The following is a 23,856-nucleotide window of genomic DNA, read 5'->3' as shown; positions in this document are numbered from 1 at the left end:
CTCCCTGAAGGTTTCAGGAAGTGATGTATATTGGAACGATTTTCCGTCACAGGTACAACAGACAAACACACAACAACAAATAAACACAAAACAATTAACACACCAAAACAAAAAACCGACAAAGAAGGTCAAACGACTAAAATCACAGATTTCTACCTACCCCAGTCAGCCACACAAATCGATTAGTAAACCACCCTCGGTTCTGAATGAACACACAGCACATACACATAACTAAATATACACAAGCATCAATTTGACAATACCTGCTCATATGCCTACGAACTATAAATACAGGACAAACGACAATAAGAGATCAGAACGAAAATCGACACTGACGATGGCACAACGCCGAAACCGGTTTGTCTCAAAACCAAATTTGACAAGGGATGACGGAAAATCGTTCCAATATACATCATTTATCCACCCTGTCGGAAAATCAACCAAACAAGATAAGTCAGTTTCAGGAAGTGTTGTTGATGGTCCTTTACCGGATAAATATCCGGTATGTTCCGGTAACAAGCACCATTAAGGTACAAGCTAGACCATGTCGGGAACGATTTAATATGACCACATTGAATCTTCTAGGTCATACCAACATTTTTTCTGAGGGACTTTAATTACAAAAGAAAAAACTGTTCTAGTCCCTGGCTATAATTTGTATAGGTTTCGCTTATGTTTTTTTTTTATTCCTGTAAAATTTTTTGACGAAATATGCATTGAACGAAACTTTAAATATAACCTTTATGTCTATAGAAAATTTCAATCTTTTTTCCCCGAAATGCTAAGATTTTTACTCAAAAATTAAAAAAAAAACGACAATGAAAAAACGAAGTGAATGAAGCAAAGGCGATCCAGAAGCAAGTGAATATTTTTACAGCAAAAAAAGTGTTCGTGACACTTTGCGTCGCTATATAATACGAAAAAACCTAAGACCCCTGCAAAAATTGTTGGATTACGTGTTCCATTTTCTTCATGTTGGAGTACTCTAAAAATACTCCTTTGCAATGCGTTTGCGGACCACCATCAGCCGATCATTGCTCGTTTTTTAACGACAGTGATCACGACACGATGACGATCGAACAGAGTTGCCAAAAGTAAAATATTGCATGCAAATAACTAATAATAAAATTTTACTTTGGAAACTCCGATAAAATGCAGCAGCGCACTGGTTTTATGTATACATACTAAAGTATGTATAGAGAAATATTAGTTTCTTTATTCACGCAAATGCTAAATAACATAAGAATATTCGTAGTATAAAATATAAAAGTTGTATTGCCCCTCTTCATTTACTTCATTTTAAATTAAATTCACTTCGATAATTCTTTCCGACACAATTGCTCTTTAGTACTTTGGCATATTATCCTCTGTGGGTGCTCCATGGTGTACTACAGTGAAAGTACTTTGGAAAGTACTCTCACGTATGTACTCTATGGAATACTCACAAACAAAGCGAGAGTGGGATCACCTACTCCTCTCCTAGGATATCGCAATGTTAATTGGAGCACATTTTTTGCATGAATACAGATTAGATTTGGAGCAGTCCTATACTCCCAAAGGAGTATTCCTTACATTATTTATAGATTACTAGCGTTTTTTGAATGGACAATCACCTACAGTCACCGATAGTCACTGAGAGTCACCGAAGTGAATGAATGCTGTTATAAGGCACGTATTATGTATGTCACCGTGAATGTTTGCGTCGCATTCACTCACATCCACCCAGAATTCGTATTTTATAACTTCTTACGTATTCGCGTTTGTCCTCTTACGTAGTCACTACGTATTCACCACGTATTCACTGAGATTGTCAATCCCAATACGTAGCCAGTATAACCAAAGAGGATAAATACAATAAGAGCCGTCACTCGTTATTTTTTTGGCATTTACTCGATGTATACTGAGAGGTAGTCGCTACTTTTTTTTGGGCGAGATGTTTATAAATGTCTTCTATACATTTTCGCGGGGTATTTGTGTTTATTTGTCGACTGTATTTAATTAACTTATTTAATTCTCTTTCCAAAAATCACAGTTTCACAAGCGGCCTACACGGCATGGATAAATACGAGACAATTAAAAATGTCCCTCTCAGAAAACATTCGGCATCAATTTTTCCAATTTCCAGCGAGATACTCGCCACAAAATAACGAGTGACGACTCTTATTGTATTTATCTTCAATGGTATAACCACTTGTTAATTTTGTTATTTCGGAAAACTTTGCAGTGCAATTTTTTCGGAATAACATCGTTTTAACGAGCTGGCAATATTGCAGATAAACACCTGACAATTGTAAATAAGAGACGGTGTAAATCAATAGATTTTAATATTGTTGTTAAGTGCAGTGTTTATTATTTCAATAATTGAAATTCCATTTTGTGAAGATGTAAAAATAAAAAATAAAACAAACAAATGCCTGAGTGTACCACTTTAGCTCATTTTTCAAATGCCAAATAAAATGTTTATACAAAATAAATGGAAAACTGTTTTGAATCATTCCCAAATCGGTTTTATGGCTATGTTTATATCTTCTTCCCAGCTTCTTTTACATTTGTGGTGGTGCTTTCGAGTGTTGTGTACCATTTGCTGGTAATTGTAACTTTTTTTTGGCAATCCTCCACGGATGGAAAAAGTGTTGCTGGCTGTAAAAACCGAGCCATTTGCCGTCTTTCAGTGAGTTTTACAGCTCCGGCTCACGCTCAATTCTCACGGGAATGTTCTGGATCATTGAGAGACTTGAGAAGCAAATGTCGTGAAATTTTCGCACACGTGAAATGTGATAGGCAGATGTCGCCGCTGTTTTTCATTTAACTCATACGGCGAAAGGCTAAGCAGCGACATCTATTTTTGAAAAAGTAGGTATATTAAAGGCCGCGTTGCCAACCTAAAAAGAAGTTATTAAAAAATTATCTGGCTCACAAATTGAACCAGACTTCTATCTGGATTTATCTGGCTCAAATCGTTGTTGTTGCATTTACATGCAAAATTATTTATCTGGCTCAGGATTTTGCCACCGGATGATAGCTATTGTAACAGTAGCAACACTCCTACAAGCCAGAGGTAACTAGTTCACCAAAACATTCAAAGCTTTTTTCGCTCTCCACTAACACATCGACGTTTCATGCTGTCATCGAAATGACAATTTATTAATTATTCCGGGAAAACATTTTAAAACGAAGAAGAAATATAATTGTGATAATAAAACTTACAAGCTCTCGCTTAACCTGGTGTGTAAAAAGAAAAAATTCTTGTGCTACGGGCATTTAAGTTAAGTTGTGACATGTGTTAGCTGTTTAGGCACTTCCAAATTAACCTGGCGCTTTAACTAGAGGCAACCAAGTACTCTTGCCACCAATTTGAATTGGAAGATTCGATTTCCAAAACCAAAAAAATTTAACGTTTTACAAGACAGTGCATAACCTAAACAAAGGTGGTATCAAAAGACGCGTGCCGAGCTCCGTTTTTAGAATACGAAAGCGGAAATTAAAAATTTTTTTGCACAGAACACCTTTCTGCAATGGCGGCCTTCGCCGAAAATAATATTAAGTTGTATAGAATCGACGGGATGGCCTAGAAGGTTTCATTTAGTAATACTAAATCCCTCCCGAGATGATCGGGCGAGTACCTTAATGGTGTTTGTTCCCGGAACGTACCCGATCTGCATCCGGCAAAGGGCCAACAAAGTCGATAACGGGGAGTGTCTTTAATGCTACAACAACATTATCTACTTTCTGTTTTTCATACGCATGTGCATTTTTAAATAATAAAAAAATTTTATATTATTCTAATAGATAGCATCTCAGCCGGGTTGCGATTCAGCTCAGAATATGCTAAAACAAGAGGAAACCTACAACTATATGCAGATTCACGTGTCATTCGCCAGGATTTACCGGTAAACGATGTATTTTCCACAACCAGAATGCTTTGAAATACGGTACCAAACTGGTTGGATGTATTTCCCCAAATAAGGGTGGAACTACGCGTCTGGGTTGCCAGTATTTGCGTCGGTAACTTATAGCGTTTTCTTTTCTGTCAAAAGTGTCACGCTTTTTACACGCCGCGCAAGGGTTGTTGTTCTATTCTTAAAAGCACACAACGCCTTTACGGGGTATTTCGTTCTTTTGTGAAAATTGTTGCAGTAGAGAATAGTGTTCACAATCGCTGTAAAAACCCAATGAGAAAGAGAGGGCGATAAGCCCCACGTATACCCCAGCATTATTTTACATGAATAAAGTGCCGTTGATGCCTTCTTCACCCTCTCCTCCACGTTGAGCTTCAATGGCAGCTTACTGTCTAGGATGATTCCTAGATATTTTGTGCAAGGTTTCTCCTGTAGGGTCACCCCTCCTAAATTGGGTCTGTTCTTTGTAATCAAGACCATATCCGTCTTCTCCGCGTTGACTTTCGAACCGACATTAGATGTGCAGGTATAAATATCCCGAACCGCCCGAACCATCAAAGAGCAAATCGTTGGAAGGCTCTTTCCACTTATGAAAATTGCAACGTCATCTGCTTAAGCCGTAAGTTTTACGGGCCCCTCATCGCATCGCCTGAGTAGTTGGTTGATGACCAGGGTCAACAACAGAGGTGATAGCACCCCTCCCTGCGGCGTGCCCCTGTCCACTGATTTCTTGGCCTCGTACAGTTCCCATTTTGATGTAATCTTCCTGCAATTCAACAATTAGCCGATCCATCTGGTTAAGGCTGTATGTAATTTAATCCAATTAAGACCATCCATAATCCGACTTCATCACGCATGGTTTTATCCGCCACCTCAAACCGCTTAATGCGTATTTGTCGCCCTTGGCATGCGACTCAGTCCTCTTATCATCGTCCTTATTACAATTAGGTAATGAGTCCTTCATCTTGGTCGTACCACTACCTGCCAGACAAGGCCGGTTCAGCGGTCCAGTATTATATACGGGGCAAGAACCGTCCGCCACAGCAGCGCCCCTTACTGCGGTACCGCAATCAAAACTTCCCGAGGTGGCCCGGTATCGGGAAGGCTCCGTTGGAATACTGCCGAATTTATCCCCTGGCTGCAAATAATCCAATAGGCATGGTCCGCATAACACCCTATATTAGGGGGTTGACAGTTATTGGTCACCGACACTTGTGGATATTCGTTGTGCGCGGTCGTGTTTTTGTTTACCGCTCTCTCAATTTTACTTTAATTGTTTGTATTTTTTGTCATGGATGATTTCTGCGCAAAGTGCAATAAATGTTTTTCCAAGTCGGATTCTAATATTGTGCCGTGTAACGGCTTTTGCAAAAAATATTTCATCGTGCTTGTTGCAAAAATATCTCTGATTATGATATTAGACTAATTAAATCTAATCGCCATTTGTTGTACGTGTGTGAAGAGTGTGTAGATATGCCGGATAAGCTCTGTAAAGCTCTTGATTCTGTGCTCACAGCTCAAAAGCTTGGTTTGGAGCTAATCACAAGTGCTATTGATAATAAATTCCTAAAGTTTTCTAAACAATTTGACTCGCTAAAGGAAGAACTAATCAATTCTTTGCATTCGTCCAACAATAATTTGAGTGTTCCTGCATATTCTCCGGATCTCAACATCAGAAATAATGTTAACTCTAATGTTCATAGTCCACTAACAATTTCTATGCAGCCGTCAAACGGTTCCTATTCTAATAATTTTCGCGCTCTGTCTACATTTGCCTCTTCTCAACATCCATCTTCTTTCACATCTACATTTGCAAATAAACAAACACAATCTTCGTTTGCTCTGACTCATAATGTTCCTGAATCCACTTATACATTGGCAGCCTCATCTACTTCTACAGTCGCAACTAATACACAATCATCATTGTCAAATGCTCTGACAACTAACATTAACAATTCATCTACTCCTACACCTGCAATTATCAAACAATCATTATTGTCAAATACATTGGCAACCTCACCTACAATTAATCCTCAGTCAACATTGTCAAATGCTCTTACAACCAACATTAATAATGCACTTACTTCTTCATCTGCAACTATTACACAATCATCATTGTCAAATGCTCTGACATCTAACATAATCAATTCTTCAAATACGTCAACAAAAAATAAGGTGAGATCGAAAGGTTCTGCACCCCCAGCGGGCGATTCCATACAGAGCGGAGGTTCACGTAATGATCAACTCAACAACAATCATAATATCCACACTTGCTCATCGAATTCACGTTTGAGAGTCTACTTTCAAAATATCGGCGGCATGCGCACCAAATCTAATGATTTTCTTTTGTCTTCGTCTCGTTTGGACTATGACGTTTATGTCATTGTGGAAACGTGGCTCAATGAAGACTTCTTTGATGAAGAATACTTTGACTCTAGGTTATTCCTAACCTTCCGGAAAGATCGAGGCTCCGTGAAAACTGGTCAAAAGAAAGGGGGTGGAGTGTTGATTGCAGTTAACAAAAACCTGCATTCATCGAGGTTTCAACTTCTACATCATGATTCATTACTAGATCAGCTGTACGTCTGTATTTCCAGTTCCTCTAGTTCAACTTTCATATGTTGCTCGTACATACCGCCGAACAGTGGTGATTCCTTATACTCATCTCATGTCGAGAACATCGTCAATCTATGCGAAAGCCACCCTGATGCGAGTTTTTGCATACTTGGTGATTTCAATCTGCCTAATATTGTTTGGACAGACTTTCAATGTAATGGTATTCTAACTCCTACGAATGTCACCCGTTCTATGAAAGCAATGTTATAGATAATATTTTGGCTCTGTAAAGCAACAAAATATGTCTGCTCAAATTGTCAAAATCTGTGTATTAGTGTTGGTGCGAATGGTATGGAATGGAAACATAAAACTTAGCAGTTTTTGTATGTGTAAGTAAAATGTTGCCAATGTGTTGGTTTCATTTTGAGTTTGCCATCTCCTTTTGACAATCCCTTCGACCATGCAATGACATAAATAAAATCAGCTGATGAGATGAGCCAACCTGTACATAATTGAACCATGGCTTTCCCTTAAACCCTCGCTAAGTTGTGACACTGCTGGCCTTTGCGCCTTTGTACTGAAGCACTGTAGTTTAACTCTCTGCGCTCCCATTTGCCATATCTTCAATTTATCTCTGTCCTCTGGAACTTTTATCGATAGATGGAAAAGGAGCTCAATGTCCTATTTTTAAATCTGGTAATAAAAATGACATCTCTAACTATAGGCCGATTGCCAAACTCACAGTATGCTCAAAGCTTTTCGAAAAAATCATAAAGGAGAAGTTGTCTTTTATCATTAAAAGGGTGATTGACCCGCGTCAACATGGGTTTGTTGCTGGTCGCTCTACTGTCACTAATCTAGGGTCGTTTTCTGATTTCTGCATCTCTGCATTTAAGGATGGCTGCCAGGTTGAAACCATATATACCGACTTCTCAAAGGCTTTTGATAAAGTTTCACATCAAATCTTACTATCTAAACTTGAGTATATTGGATTTCACTCTGTATTCTTATCTTGGTTAAAATCGTATATATCGAACCGGTCTCTATGTGTTGAAATCGAGGGCTGCAAGTCCTCACCTTTTTATGCAACGTCTGGGGTTCCTCAGGGTAGCATTCTCGGGCCTTTGTTGTTTGTGCTTTTTATAAATGATATTGGTTCCTGTTTTTTTTTCGTCCTCTTTCCTTCTATATGCAGATGATTTAAGGTTATTTCATAGAGTTAATGGCGAGTCGGAATCCCTACTCCTACAAAATGACCTAAATAATCTTATTGAATGGTGTAATGCCAATAATCTCTTCCTCAATGTGAATAAATGTTTCCACATGTCTTTTACTAAATCATCTAACTTATATTCCACCCTCTACGATATCGCAGGTGCTCGACTGGTTTCGATTAATGAATTTATTGACTTAGGTGTTGTTTTTGATTCCTCTTTCTCTTTTGTCAATCATATCTCTTATATGCTTCCCAAGGCTCACAGAAACCTTGCCTTTCTTCGTAGATATGCAAAAGACTTTAAGGATCCTTATACAAGGAAGGCTCTTTATACCTCTCTCGTTCGTTCAAAACTAGAATACGCCTCAATTGTTTGGAATCCTACCTATAGCTGCTATGCTACCAGAATTGAAAGGTTTCAAAGAAAATTTACTCGTTTTTGTCTATTTTCACTCAACTTTGACGACCCAATTCGATCCTATCACTCGCGCTGCTTACTCATAAATCTCCAACCTCTCGAATCCAGAAGGATAGAACATCTGCTAATGTTCGTCTATGATCTAATAGTTGGCTCTCTTGATTGCCCAGTTCTCTTAGCGAAGGTGTCGCTTAATGTACCTAATCGGAGTCTTCGAACATTTTTTCCATTTTACATGAGTGCTTGCAGGGCTAACTATTGTAATTTTGACCCAATTTTTCGGGCACTAAATGAATTTAATAGACTCTCAGGGAGGTTTTTTATTGATTTTTCTTTGTCGAGAAGCATCTTCAAGTCAACTTTGCAAGAGTTCCTGTAATCTTTACTTGCATTATCTTTTTATTTTTTGTTTTCGCTAGTCATGTTACTTACGTTATTCGTTGTGGTTTTCAGTTGATTATTTGTTTAAGTATTTATTTGCTTTTCTATTCTAGTCTGTAAGATTGTTTAATCATAGACTGAATAAATTATACATACATACATACATCTCGCCGCCCTTCTATGAGGCGAAACGGCGTAAATGCCAGTCCTAAACAGCTCCGCCTCATAGTCGGGTGCTACGAAGTTGGGATAAGCCCTCACACCAACGACAAAATGCATACCCAAGTGATGGGCCACTGTGGTAGACATGGCAAGACCCTATTGTCTCTCTCTCGGTCATGCCATTTCCATCACGCTTTCTGTGAAGCGGTGATGTCGGCCTTTGTCTTAAAGAGGACACTAGCCAGTCGGGCATTAGTACATGGTTTCCCAGCAAGTCTAAAAAGCTGGACCGCAAATTATCTCAGTGGCAGGCGTGCCTCTGTTCAATTTAGGAACGCTAAATTTACGCCCAGAAGGTTTCAACAAGGGGTGACGTAGGGTGGTTACCGAAATATTTGGTGTGGCCTCTGTAGAGAAAGACAAAGAAGCGTTACTGACTACATGTAAGGCAATTGGCCAGTCGGTACTGTGCTACACGTCGCCAATATGGTCACCTGCATTACATGACACCCAATAGAAGAAGCTGCAAGCCTGCCATAATACCTCACTCAAAACTGCGACTGGATGTCTTCTCATACCTCCTGAACGCCATCTATTGGGTGAGGTAATGAAATCGTCAGTAAACAGTATCTAATAAACTACCTATTGCCAAAAGAAAGCAACCTGCCAAGAGAGACGAGAGTTACTGCATCGCAACTTCAATCTGTAAAATTTTATTTTTACACACTAATATCCGTACGGCTTCCGATGAAGCAGACCGAAGTACTGGTACAACAACATACATATGTAAATAATCATTTGATTTTTATTTCAATAAATAAATACAAAAATTAAGTAAATGCGTTCTTTGGTTAAACAAAATAAAAATTGAATTCAGTCTTATAAAATGTGATGTGGTTAGGAACTTTGTGCTGTGATCATAGTTGTGCACAACTATGGCTGTAATTAGGACTTCTATTGACTTTTATTTTCCAGTATTTTTTCTAGTAAACTTCGCATTTTATCCGCTGCCTACATTTTTTCCCGATGACGTCTTTCCCGTGATTCCTCTTTATTTTGTGAATTTCCTTCAATATTTCTTGGATTGATTTTACTTTTTTCTTTGTTTCGCATTTAACAACCTCCTTGCAGTTAACGACAACTTTATGGCTGCTCATTCGGATTTCGGGTGCTAGGGAGTCATCAATTTTGCAAATTTTATCGAGCTCGCTTTCGAAATCTATTTCCTGTCTTTTTGCTCCTGTTGCGTTGTTGTTCGTCACAGCTGCTTTCTTTCGCCGGATGATCTTTTATAGCGATCCTCGCACTGTTTCGGGCTTTTCCTTTCAATTTCTGTTGAAATCTTTACCCACATATCCTTTTTATTCTTGAGTGTTTTCAGTGGGCCAATATCAGGTAAGTATTGGGCGTACCTCTCGAGGAGGAGACGTGTTTCACCTTCTGACCACACTGCAAAGAGGAAAATCCAGTGGAACTTTGAAATTGTAGTTTAAATTTATTATTCATACTTACGCTGTAAAGTTTTGAATGATGGGCTAACATTTTGTGTGTCCATTTCCATAAAATGCATAAAATTGTCCATCTCCGTAATTTTTTTACAACAATTGTGACAATTTGGTTTTATATTACTGTTTCTTGACAGCGCGCTTTAGAGAATCATCTGATACACGGGGTAGCCATTTGTGTTCTTGTGTATTAAGGTTTTACCATTTATTTAGGCAACAATTTTTTCCAGAAAAGAAAACACTATTATATTGATAAAAAAATTGCAATGTGCCGCCACTGGGAGTTGCCGTCTTTCTCTACAGAGGCCACACCAAAGATTTCGGTAACCACACTACGTCACCCCTTGTTGAAACCTTCTGGGCGTAAATTTAGCGTTCCAAAATTGAACGGAGGCACGCCTGCCACTGAGATAATTTGCGGTCCAGCTTTTTAGACTTGTTAGGAAACCATGTACTAATGCCCGACTGGCTAGTGTCCTCTTTAAGACAAAGGCCGACATCACCGCTTCACAGAAAGCGTGATGGAAATGGCATGACCGAGAGAGAGAGACAATAGGGTTGCCATGTCTACCACAGTGGCCCATCACTAGGGTATGCATCTTGTCGTTGGTGTGAGGGCTTATCCCAACTTCATAGCACCCGACTATGAGGCGGAGCTGTTTAGGACTGGCATCTACGCCGTTTCGCCTCATAGAAGGGCGGCGAGATGTCGGTGACCAATAACTATCAACCCCACTGCGGACCATGCCTATTGGATGATTTGCAGCCAGGGGATAAATTCGGCAGTATTCCAAAGGAGCCTTCCCGATACTGGGCCACCTCGGGAAGTATTGATTGCGGTACCGCAGTAAGGGGCGCTGCTGTGGCGGACGGTTCTTGCCCCGTATATAATACTGGACCGCTGAACCGGCCTTGTCTGGCAGGTAGTGGTACGACCAAGATGAAAGACTCATTACCTAATTGTAATAAGGACGATGATAAGAGGACTGAGTCGCATGCCAAGGACGACAAATACGCATTAAGCGGTTTGAGGTGGCGGATAAAGCGCAAATCCCCACGGTACCAAAAGTTAAAGTATGGATACCATGCGTGATGAAGTCGGATTATGGATGGTCTTAATTGGATTAAATTACATACAGCCTTAACCAGATGGATCGGCTAATTGTTGAATTGCAGGAAGATTACATCACAAAGGCAACTGTACGAGGCCAATAAATCAGTGGACAGGGGCACGCCGCAGGGAGGGGTGCTATCACCTCTGTTGTTGACGCTGGTCATCAACCAACTGCTCAGGCGATTCGATGAGGGGCCCGTAAAACTTACAGCTTACGCAGATGACGTTGCAATTGTATAAGTGGAAAGAGCCTTCCAACGATTTGCTCTTTGATGGTTCGGGCGTTTCGGGATATTTATACCTGCACATCTAATTTCGGTTTGAAAGTCAACGCGGAGAAGACGGATATGGTCTTGGTTACAAAGAGCAGGCCCAATTTAGGAGGGGTGACCCTACAGGAGAAACCTTGCACAAAATATCTAGGAATCATCCTAGACAGTAAGCTGTCATTGAAGCTCAACGTGGAGGAGAGGGTGAAGAAGGCATCAACGGCACTTTATTCATGTAAAATAATGCTGGGGTATACGTGGGGCTTATCACCCTCTCTTTCTCATTGGGTTTTTACAGCGATTGTGAACACTATTCTCTACTATGGAGTTCTTGTTTGGTGGAAAGCCACACAAAAAACAACCTACCTCAAAAAATTAGAAGGGGTATGCAGACTATCAATGCTTAGCACTGTATGCCAATCTGCACATCCCACATATAGACCTGGTAGCAAAGAACTTAGCTTTAACAACTGCAACGAGGCTCGATGCCTCGGGGCAGCTTCGTTTCGGCACCCGTATTTGGTAGCAGAAAAAGGGGGAGACCTCCCACTGAGTTGGCGGCAGAGGCGCCACTGTGCGACTTGGATGTTCAATATGGTCGACATTTGGCGCATCAATGTTATAAATAAAGTCGCCGATGATTTGGCCGGTGACAATGTCAGGGTTCGCGAGGCGAAAGAACTGGAGAGATCAGGAGATAGTTGTCTATTTTATTACCTATTTCATCGATGGTTGGCCCGGGACCTGTAGCCATTATCGTGCAGTCAGTGGCTTCGATATATAGAAGTTAAACAGAAGCAACGATTGGACACCACACTGTGGTACCCCTTACCTAATTCCTCTGGGCTTAGATGTTGCGTATCTAAATTGTACCGATGCTTGTTGATTATTTGCGATACACCTTTCGAAATAATTCACAACGTTGTTCGAAAATCAGTAGAATCACCGATATACAAGAACATTTTAAAAAAAGGAGCACGGAGATATAATTATTATAAATAAATAAAAATAAATGTAAGGCGCGATAACCTCCGAAGAGATCTAAGGCCGAGCTTCTCTTCCAATTTGCGTCGTGCTCCTCTTGCTTTTCCCTACAAATTGGCCGGACGGGACCTACATGTTTTATGCCGACTCCGAACGGCATCTGCAAGGCAGATGAGTTTTCACTGAGAGCTTTTCATGGAAGAAATACACCCGGAGCGCTTGCCAAACACTGCCGAGGGGCGACCCCGCTTAAAAAAATTTTCTTCTAATTGAAAAACCTTATTTCTAAAATTTTGATGTTGCTTTGCCTGGGGTGTGAACCCAGGGCATACGGTGTGGTAGGCGGAGCACGCTACCATCACACCACGGTGGCCGCCACGGTATTCAGGAACTGGGGCAGGATTATTACGCTTGCATACATTGCATTTGGCTGCTTGCTGTGTTATGTCTGTATCTATGCCTGGTCACCATACATATTTGCGTGCTAACTGCTTCATACGTATTATTCCCCAATGTCCTTCATGTAGCAATTGGAGAATATTTTGCTGCAAAGAACGAGGAATAGCTATTCGAATGACATCGGTTTGAAGGCATAGCATATTTTCTATTATGGTTAAAGCAAGTTTCCGATTGAAATAAGGCAAAATATCTTGATCACATTGCGGCAATTTTTCCGCCCAACCATTGCTCGACTATGTAGTTTTTTCAGTAAGTTGTCCGCTTCGCTTCGTTTTTGGATGACTTCTGCGTTGATCTGTGCCGATAAACCACTAATATTGTAGCAGGTTTCTTGCTTGTCGAAGTTTTCGTCTGTGGACATTGGTAAACGCGAAATTGCGTCTGCATTTCCATGTGCAGCTGTTGCCGATATTTAATATCAAAATTGTAAGCCCACCGTTGTAACCTATATGCTGTCATCAACGCCAGATATTTGCTAGGGTTAAAAATAATTACCAGCGGCTTATGGTATGAGCGTAAATTTTCGCCCGTAGAGATACTGATTGAACCGTATGGGGATAATGAATCTACGAGTTTAAGGTTTTATGTGTTTACTTTAATTCACTTTGTAAACGCTTACTACACTAAGACACATTTTAATTCAATTGCAAGTTATTTACTACGACTAAGGAACTCTAATTATTTAATAAAGATGAAAATTTAATATGAATATTTGATGTCGAATTTAAATGCGCCTGCCGGCGTTTTGATGACGATATGACGATTGAAAACTTTTTCTTCTTTTTTGCTAAGTGCACTTGTATTTCGTTTTGTTTCGTTCTTTCAATTTTGCTGGGTTACTAGCGTAGTTCAATTGTTTAGGTTGCCACAGAGGTAGTAATATAGGCAGATCATCAACCCAATGATTTCGTTCGGTACAAGTAATTGCAGTTTTGAGGGTTCGATGTCATCGTTCAATGATTCCGTTCGCCTGTGGATGATATGCTGTTGTACGCAGATGTGTTATGCCTAGTATGCGTGACAACTCCTTGAAGAGCTGGGACTCAAACTGCCTGAGAACCAAATGTTGACAAGTTTTTTGGCTACTGTTTCTGCGCATATGTCGTGAATCGGTAGTGCCTCAGGCCAGCGAGTGTACCTGTCAATGATCGTGTGGCAGTATTGATAATCGTTAGATGGTGGTAATGGACCTATTATCTCCACATTAATGTGCTCAAACCTGGGTAATGGTAACGCAATTGGCTGTAACGGAGATTGGACGTGTTTGCTAACCTTAGATCGTTGGCAGCTGATGCATTGTTGAACTATGCTCGTTATTTCTTTTCCCATGTTCGGCCAGACGAAACGTGCCTTGATGAGCTTGGTGGTTGCTCGAGCAACACCGTGCGCTATACTATGCATCTTGTCGACGATATTTATACGGAACGATTTCGGTATAAATGGACGTACCTCTACCGTAGACACATCGCAGCAGATTTTATGTTTCGTGCCTGGTAAGAGTATCCATTTCAATTGGCGGGAAGTATTACCTTCAATTAGTTTTTTTTTATTTCTGGACATATCGTTTGTTGTTCGGCGATATGATTGAAGTCGATTGTTATTGGCTCGATTGCTTCTATACGTGAAAGTGCGTCGGCGTTTATATTTTCAATACCAGAAACGTGAACGATGGTCGTGGTAAATTGCCCGATGAAATCTAGTTGTCGCAGCTGCCGTGGTGACGTCTTTTCCGGTTTTTGTGTAAATGCGTAAACGAGTGGTTTATGATCGGTTCGTATCTCGAAAGGTCTCCGCTCTAAAAAGCAACGGCCATATATATTGCGAGCAACTCCTGGTCGTAGGTGATATACCTCCGTTGTGTATCGGTCAACTTTTTGCTATAAAATGCCAGTGGCTTCAGATTATTTTTAACGATTGGGTGGAGTGCAGTACCAATAGCGGTATCGCTGGCGTCTGTACACAACGATATTTTAGCGTTTGTAGCTGGGGGTGAACGAGGAGGGTTGCAGGTCCGTCAAGCTGGACCCGGGATAGGTGCAGAATTTTGTGCTATTTATGGGTTCAATAGTGCCAAAAACGATTCGTTTTTTAACAACTTTTAATGTTTTTTTTTTTAAACATCAAAAGTGGGGGTCCAGCTGGACGTGAATGTGGGAATTATGTGCTATTTATGTGCTCAATAGTGCCATAGGAAATCGGTTTTTTGATAACTTTTAATGATTTTTTTAAAACTTCAAAAGTGGGGGGGTCCAGCGGGACGTCCAGCTAGACCCCCCATAAGCACTAGGCCAAACAAAAAAATTTAAATGTGGGAATTATGTGCTATTTATGTACTCAATAGTGCCAAACAGAATTCTGGTTTTTGACAACTTAATGTTTTTTTTTAAACATCAAAAGTGGGGGGTCCAGCTGGACGTCCAGCTAGACCCCCCCCCCATAAGCACTAGGTCAAACAAAAAAATTTAAATGTAGGAATTATGTTTTATTTATATGCTCCAACATAAGCTACGGTCTGTCTAGAAAAACAAAGGGGTGGCAAGGGGGAGCGGGGGCATATAACCCAAGACGACAAAATCGAAACGGGATAGGTGCAGAATTTTGTGCTCTTTATGGGCTCAACAAGTCCAAAAACGAATCGTTTTTTGACAACTTTTAATGATTTTTTAAAACTTCAAAAGTGGGGGGTCCAGCGTAACATCCAGTTAGACCCCCCCCCCCCCCCCCCCCCCCCCCCCCCCCCCCCACCTCATAAGCACTAGGCCAAACAAAACAATTTAAATGTGGGAATTATGTGCTCAATAGTGCCGAAAAGAATTCGGTGTTTTGACAACTTTTAATGTTTTTTTTAAACATCAAAAGTTTGCGGTCCAGCTTTTTTGCTTTTGCCGTCTGGGGTTATATGCCCCCTCCCCCCTTGTTAACCCTTTGTTTTTCTGGACAGACCGTAGCTTATGTTGGGGTACATAAATAGCACATAATTCACACATTTAAATTTTTTGTTTGACCTGGTGCTTACGAGGGGGGTCTAGCTGGACGTCCAGCTGTACCCCCCACTTTTGATGTTTTAAAAAAATCATTAAAAGTTGTCAAAAAACCGAATTATTTTTGGCACTGTTGAGCACATAAATAGCACATAATTCCCACATTTAAATTTTTTTGTTTGACCTAGCGCTTATGAGGGGGGGTCTGGACGGCCATCTGGACCCCCACTTTTGAAGTTTAAAAAAATCATTTAAAGTTGTCACAAAACCGAATTCTTTTTGGCACTATTTAGCATATAAATAGCACATAATTCCCACATTTAAATTTTTTGTTGGTCTAGTGCTAATTGGGGGGGGGGGGGGGGGGCCGGTCTAGCTGGACACCACAAATTTTGATGTTTTAAAAAACATTAAAAGGTGTCAAAAAAAACGAATCGTTTTTGGAACTATTGAGCCCATAAATAGCACAAAACTCTGCACTTATCCCGTTTCGATTTTGCCGTCTGGGGTTATATGCCCCCGCTCCCCCCTCGCCTCCCCTTTGTTTTTCTGGACAGACCGTAGCTTATATTGGAGCACATAAATAGCACATAATTCCCACATTCAAATTTTTGTGTTTTACCAAGTGCTTATGAGGGGGGGAGGGGGCGGTCTAGCTGGACGTCTTGGAGTTTGGAAAAAATGAAGTTGTCAAAGAACCGAATACTTTTTGGCGCTATTGAGCACATAAATAGCACATAATTCCCACATTTACATTTTTTTGTTGGGCCTAGTGCTTATGAGGGGGGGGGGGGGGGGGAGGTCTAGCTCGACATCCAGCTGGACACCCCACTTTTGATGTTAAAAAAAAAACATTAAAAGTTGTCAAAAAACGAATTGTTTTTGGAACCGAATTCTTTTTGGCGCTATTGAGCACATAAACAGCACATAATTCCCACATTTAAATTTTTTAATTTTTTTGTTTGACCTTGTGCTTATGAGAGGGGGAGGTCTAGGCTGGACGTCCAGCTGGACCCCCACTTTTGATGTTTAAAAAACATTAAAAGTGGTCAAAAAACCTAATTCTTTTTGGCACTATTGATGTTTAAAAAAAAACATTAAGAGTTGTCAAAAAACCGAATTATTTTTGGTACTGTTGAGCACATAAATAGCACATAACTCCCACATTTAAATTTTTTTGTTTGACCTAGTGCTTATGAGAGGGGGGGGGTCTGGACGTCCAGCTGGACCCTCACTTTTGAAGTTTTAAAAAAAATCATTAAAAGTTGTAAAAAAAAACCGAATTATTTTTGGCACTATTGAGCACATAAACAGCATATAATTCCCACATTTAAATTTTTTTGTTTGGCCTAGTGCTTATGAGGGGGGATGGGTCTAGCTGGACCCCCCATTTTGGGGTAAAAAAAGTACTTATATTTTGAGCACAAAATTTTTTATTTTGGGAGCAAATTAGCACATAAATAGCACACAATACCTGGCCTACCAAATTTCGAATCCATCGGGGGGGCGGGTCTAGCTTGACGGACCTGAGGGTTGCGTTTGCCAGTTGCTTGTTGCACTCATTAAAATGGTTCGTCGTTTCGTCATTGAATTTAATAGGGGTGTTATCGTTTTTTCGGTTCCCCGGAATTAAACCGATTAAAGATATTTGATGACGTACTGCATTAGGAACGAAACGGTGGTAAAAGTTGATCATCGCCAAGAATCGCCGTAGTACGGGATGATACAAAAGTTTTTTGTGAACCTTGGTCTATTAGGGCACGAATTTCATGAAATTCGCCAGCATAGTATTTTCCTATTACTCAGAATTAGTTTTTGACATAAAACTAAGAAAGACGAAAGATAGTGACAGAACTATAGTATAACGATTAGTTATAATCAGTGATTCATTTTAATAGGTTTTTTTTCTTGTCTCGAAAAAGTCCGGTTAAAAATTATTCCTTGGTGAAGGTGTATAGGATTCCGGGGATACCTATAGCATTTTCATGACGAATTATGCATCCTTTTTCAAAAAAATCCACATTAAAAAATAAAATCCGGATATTTATTTTATAAGTCCGAAAATAAAAGGGTAATTCTGTACTTTAGCTAACAACTTCTAAAACTCGTCCAAACATATCGAAAGAGGTGTCAAAAGACGCGGGTTTATCACAGGACCACGAATCCGAAAACGGAAATTCCAAATTTTATTTTTGTCAAAAGATATTTCCAAAAAACGCAAAATGGTGCTGTAGCGCTCCGAAACGGGGGGGTGGGATCCATAGTATTTTTACGCAGAACACCTTTCCGCATTGGCTTCGGCCGCGCTTATGAAAAATTACCCTTGGTGGATCCAACACCGGTATGGAGACCAATTCTATCTCCGCGCAAAACACTTTTACCTACAGTTTTTCTTGTGCGTACACAAAATCATCAAAATTACAACAACCACGTGAAAATTTTCAATTTTGTTTGCAACTATCTCCGAAAGGAAATGATATTTCCAATTCCGCTTTCGGGTTCGTGATCCTGGGTCCAAAGCGCGTCTTTTGACACCTCTTTAGCAGTGAGCTAAAGTAAAGAATTACCAAATAAGAGTTAAATCCAGACTTATATTTTTTATTACCAGAATAAAAGTACGACACTATAACTAAGAATTTTTCGCCAATCCATTCTCGTAAATATCTGGATATGAAACCTGTAGGGACAATTTAGAATGTTTGCTTCTATCACAAGAAACTTGTTATCGAAAAACCATAACCAACTGTTATTGTTGTAGCGATAAAGAAACTCCCCGAAGGTTTCAGGGAGTGTTATCGATGTTGATGGTCCTTTACCGGATAAATATCCGGTATGTTCCGGTAACAAGCACCATTAAAGTACAAGCTCGACCATATCGGGAGCGATTTAATATGACCACATTGAACTTTCTAGGCCATACCAATATTTTTTTTGAAGGACTTTTTGTTATATATGTAAAATATTTCACGCAAATGTATTTATCTGTTGTTGTATATGTATACATAAATAATGCTCCACTCCAAATACATTCACATAGCCATGTAAATTAACCACATGCTTATTCTCGTACATATGTACGTAGTTTTAAGTCTTAACAAATTAAATGAAGTCAGTCTCTCATCTACTCTCAACCTTAACGCGTGTGACTTCACAAACATATCAACTGGCGACGAGTAAAAAAAAAAAAAAATTTTGAAAATTAATTCGCGGCGGTGGTAATCGAAAAATTAAGATGGCGACTGATAAAGAAAGTTTTGTTACTTTGCTGGAACAACAGCAGAAATTTGCAAAAAGCCTCATAGAGGAGCAGCAGTGGATGAAAACATTCATGGAGCGGACTAGTGGTCCAAGCCAGGGTACTAGTGAATCAGTCATATGCCCACTTTTCACAATTTCAATAAGGACTTGCAGAATTGGGAGTCATATATGCAACAGTTAACGCAACATTTTCTTGGATATTCAGTTGAAAATGATGAAAAGAAAAAAGCCTACTTTTTATCGTGGATTGGCTCTGATGTGTATGAGCTATTAAAAAATTTATTTCGGAGCAATAATTTACTTACGTTTTCGTACAAACAGTTAATAGACAAGTTAACGGGTCATTTCCAAATGAAAAGACACATTGTAGCCGCACGGTAAGATTTTTTTAAGAGAACGATGAAAGACTCACAAACACATAAAGATTGGGTTGCCGACCTTAGGGGAATCGCCCGCGAATGTCATTTCGTGTGCTCTACAGCAGGGTGTTCATCAAATTTTGTCGATGATATGATACGCGATCAAATAATTGTTCACACTCCTTATGATTTCGTTCGTGTCGCAGCGCTTCAAAAATTGCAACCAACACTTGAAGATGTGCTAGTAATTGCTGAGACGTATGAAACAACAACAAAGAAGGTCGCGACGATAAAAGCAAATTGCGAAAAAGAAATAAACTTGGTGCAAACACGAAAACAACAAAGTAAGCAAAAAACTAGCGAATTGCCAAACACAACCAACCTAAAATCTTGTTCGGGGTGCGGAAACTCTCATTCGAGAGACAAGTGTAAGTTCCGCACTGTCATTTGTCAAAACTGTGAAAAAAAGGGACACATAGCCCTGTCTGTATGAAAAGCAAAAATAAAAAGAGTTACGATGAAACGAAAAGTGTGCAAAAAAAAAAAACAAAGCAGCGAGTATGCAAAGAAATAAAGTCATAATGCAAATACCGTAGACTCACTTGAGGAAGTGTATAGTTTAACCGGTGTGGTAAAAGTTGAGTCAAACAAAAATATTATTGATGTCAAACTTTTAAACCAAATAGTTCAATTCCAAATGGACTCCGACGCAACAGTTTCAGTTATTAACTATTCTACTTACAACCAGCTAAAGAGGCCAAAGCTAAATAAGTGTAATCGTATATTACATGCGATCGGTCAACAACCAATTCCAATTTTGGGGCGAGTTGCACACTGTCGCAAACTGTGGAAATAAATCAGAGAAAGTTACCTTGAAAGTGACCAGGATAGAGAAATGTAACAATTTGTTCGGCTTGGATTTATTCAAAGTCTTTGGATTTGAAATTCAACAAGTTGCGAATGTAGTAGTTGAATTAAAACCGCAAATCGAGGAACTAGCTAGAAAATATAAGGAGGTTTTTGCACCTGCTCCCGGGGCGAACAAAAATTTTAAAGCGAGTGTTGTACTTAAACCAAACGGTACACCCAAGTTTTTTAAATCGAGGCAAATACCATTTGCACAAATGGATAAGTTCAAAGCTGAAGCAAATATACTTACGGAGGCTGGTATTTGGAAACATATAAAATTCAGTAATTGGGCATCGCCCATTGTACCTGCGCAAAAGCCAGACGGGACAATACGCATTTGTGGTGACTTTAAGCAAGCGGTAAATGCACAAATTGACGTTGAGCAGTATCCACTACCAACGCGCGAAGCTCTTTTGCATACAATACGCCACGGTAAGCATTTTACTAAAATCGATTTAAAAGACGCATATTTACAAATGATGCTGGATGAACCTTCGAAACAGATGATGGTTGTAAACACGCCTCTTCGTCTGTTTTCAATACCAGCAAGTGCGCCAGCTATTATTCAACGATATTTAGAACAACTTCTGACTGACATAAAAGGATGCGGAAATTATTTAGATGATATTATCATTACAGCACCCACCACCGAGCAGCATTTCAGCCGAGTTGAGCAAATGTTAAAAAATATTGCAAGAAAACGGAATACGATGTAAAAGAGAGAAATGTTCTTTCTTTCAAACCGAAATTGAGTATTTAGGTCGTCGGATAAGCGCTAAGGGGATCCTTCCGGACCACTCAGGGTTGCGAGCAGTTAAGGAACTGAATCCTTCCGCTAATCTTCGAGAGCTTGAGGCGTTTATGGGCAAAGTGAATTACTATCACAACTTCATTCCTAATTACTCACAATTAGCCGCACCTCTCAACCAACTTCGCAGGAAGGGGATTCCTTTTAAGTGGGGTGTACAACAGCAACAAGCTTTCACATCTTTGAAACAGCATATTTTGAACGCTACTCAATTATCACATTTTAATGAAAAATTTACCGATAGTCCCTCGCTACTGATGCATTTTCTTTTGGTATTGGTGTAGTGTTATCGCACATCCATCAAGATGGCAGCGAACGCTCTATAGGGTTTGCATCTAAAACGCTAGATAAGCATCAAGTTAAGTACAGCCAAATCGAATGGGAAGGTTTAGCTGTCGTCTTCGGAGTACAAAGTTTTTAACCAGTATCTGTACGGAAGAAAATTTACGCTCAGCGCCTTTATTAAGTTGGATTTCAAGTTATCTTGAAAGTAGGACTCAGCGAGTCTTCTTTAACAACAATCTTTCAAAGTCGTTTGATGTAACTTCTGGCGTGCGCCAGGGTAGCCATTTGGGTCCATTACTCTTTAACCTGTTCATTAACGACTTACCAAAGGTTATATTACATTCTAGAGCCTTTTATGTATGCAGATGATGTAAAACTTTGTTACACATATCTGCCTTCAAACTTGTTCTGTTTTAATCAGCTTCAGGCCGATCTTGACTCATTTCAAAGCTGGTGTACTGCAAATTTACTTTTTTTGAATTACTCTAAATGTAAGCAAATGACTTTTCACCGTGTGAAGCGGTCCTATCATCTTATACACTTAACGGCGACCCCTTGGAGTGGATATCTATTGTAACTGATCTAGGAGTTTATTTAGATCCGAAATTAAGTTTTACCACACATATTTCAACCGCTATAAACAAAGCAACTGGTGTATTAGGTTTTATCAAACGTTGGGCTAAAAGAGTTTGATGACCCTTATTTCACAAAGATCCTTTATACCTCGCTGGTACGTCCTATTCTCGAGTACTGTTCATGTGTCTGGTCTCCGATCTACCAAATCCATGTTGATCGGATTGAGTCGGTCCAGAGGCGGTTTTTTAATTTTTGTATTACGAGGTCTCAACTGGGAATCAAGTACTCATCTTCCACCATACAGGAATAGACTTCTTCTTATTAATTTGCCATCTCTAGAGAATCGTAGAGTATTACTTGGCGTTATGTTCATTCACAAGCTCATCATTGGTGTGATTGAATCCCCTGACCCTAATCAGTCAACTAAATTTTGCGGTTCCTGCTAGGGGCGTCCAGACATTTTGTGCCTTTTCATTTACCTCTATGCCGACAAAATTTTGCTAGAAACAGTCCCCTGCGTCATTGGTGCTCGCGGTACAATGATTTGTATAACTGCATTGGCTTTGAATGTTCGTTTGCTGCTTTACATACTGCTATACTCTTATGTTTAGCCTGATATTTTTATTTCATTTCATTCCATTTCATTTATTTACTGACAGTATTAGCACAATAAGATCTTGTATGATCTTTTATAGTGCAACAATGGTTACATAATAATGAGTATAATTTTTTAAAACTTAAAACTTAAAAATGTATATATTATTCCATAAAGTAATAAAAGTGATAATATATAAGTTTCACAAGAATTGTGACAAGGACATTTTGCAACAATGATTGACTAGATTAATAAGTAGCTAAACTCAGATTCTAATTTGTATAAACTTTACCAAAGAAAGAAAATATAACATTCTTAAGGTTGCTTCTACTTAAGCTATTGCGAACCGGGTTGGGGATAGAGTTCCAAATGCGGATAGCATTGACAAAGAAAAGTCTTGCAGAGTTTAAATAATTGTAGCTGGGCACGATCAAGTCACTTATGCGAGCAGATCTAGAGAATGTTAGCTTGTTATATAAATAAGTAGGCATTTTATCAGCAATCACGCGACACAAAAATATACAGTTCCTAGCCTTAAGATACTGAGATATTTCACAACCCAAGAGACTCGTTCGCCACGCTGATATATGATCAACCTAGCCAACCCGAAGACATACCGCGTGATATGATTAAAGGCGACATCAATCTTATGTGCCCATTTTGAATCTAATTTGCTGTATATACAATCCGAATAGCAGATGGTTGGTAGCATTAGTTGTATAGCAAGCCGCTTCCTAATTCCAAGTGGGGTGAAGGGGGCAGACATTCGTAGATTACGTAGAGTGTAGTAAACTTTACTGATAACAGCGTTAATATGATCATCACAAGAGAGACTAGAGTTAATAACAACCCCCAGATTCCTTACTTTAGACACGTACTTAAGGCACTTATAATTGATATATAAAGCTGGTAGATTTGATGAGTTAATTTGCCTTTTAGATATAGATAGGTAGCACATACGATTTATCACTATTAAGGGAAAGATAATTTTTTTTGTGCCCAAGACGAAATAGCTGACAAATTACTATTAAACTTGGCACAAAGTTCAGAAACTTGCGCATGTGTTCCAGACATATAAAGTTGAATATCATCTACATAAGCATGCATTTGAGCATACCTGCA

Source organism: Eurosta solidaginis, chromosome 5 (genome assembly GCF_040869045.1).
Source record: "Eurosta solidaginis isolate ZX-2024a chromosome 5, ASM4086904v1, whole genome shotgun sequence".
NCBI lineage: Eukaryota > Metazoa > Arthropoda > Insecta > Diptera > Tephritidae > Eurosta > Eurosta solidaginis.
The sequence above is the reverse complement of the archived record's forward strand: the minus strand, read 5'-3'. Positions refer to the sequence as shown.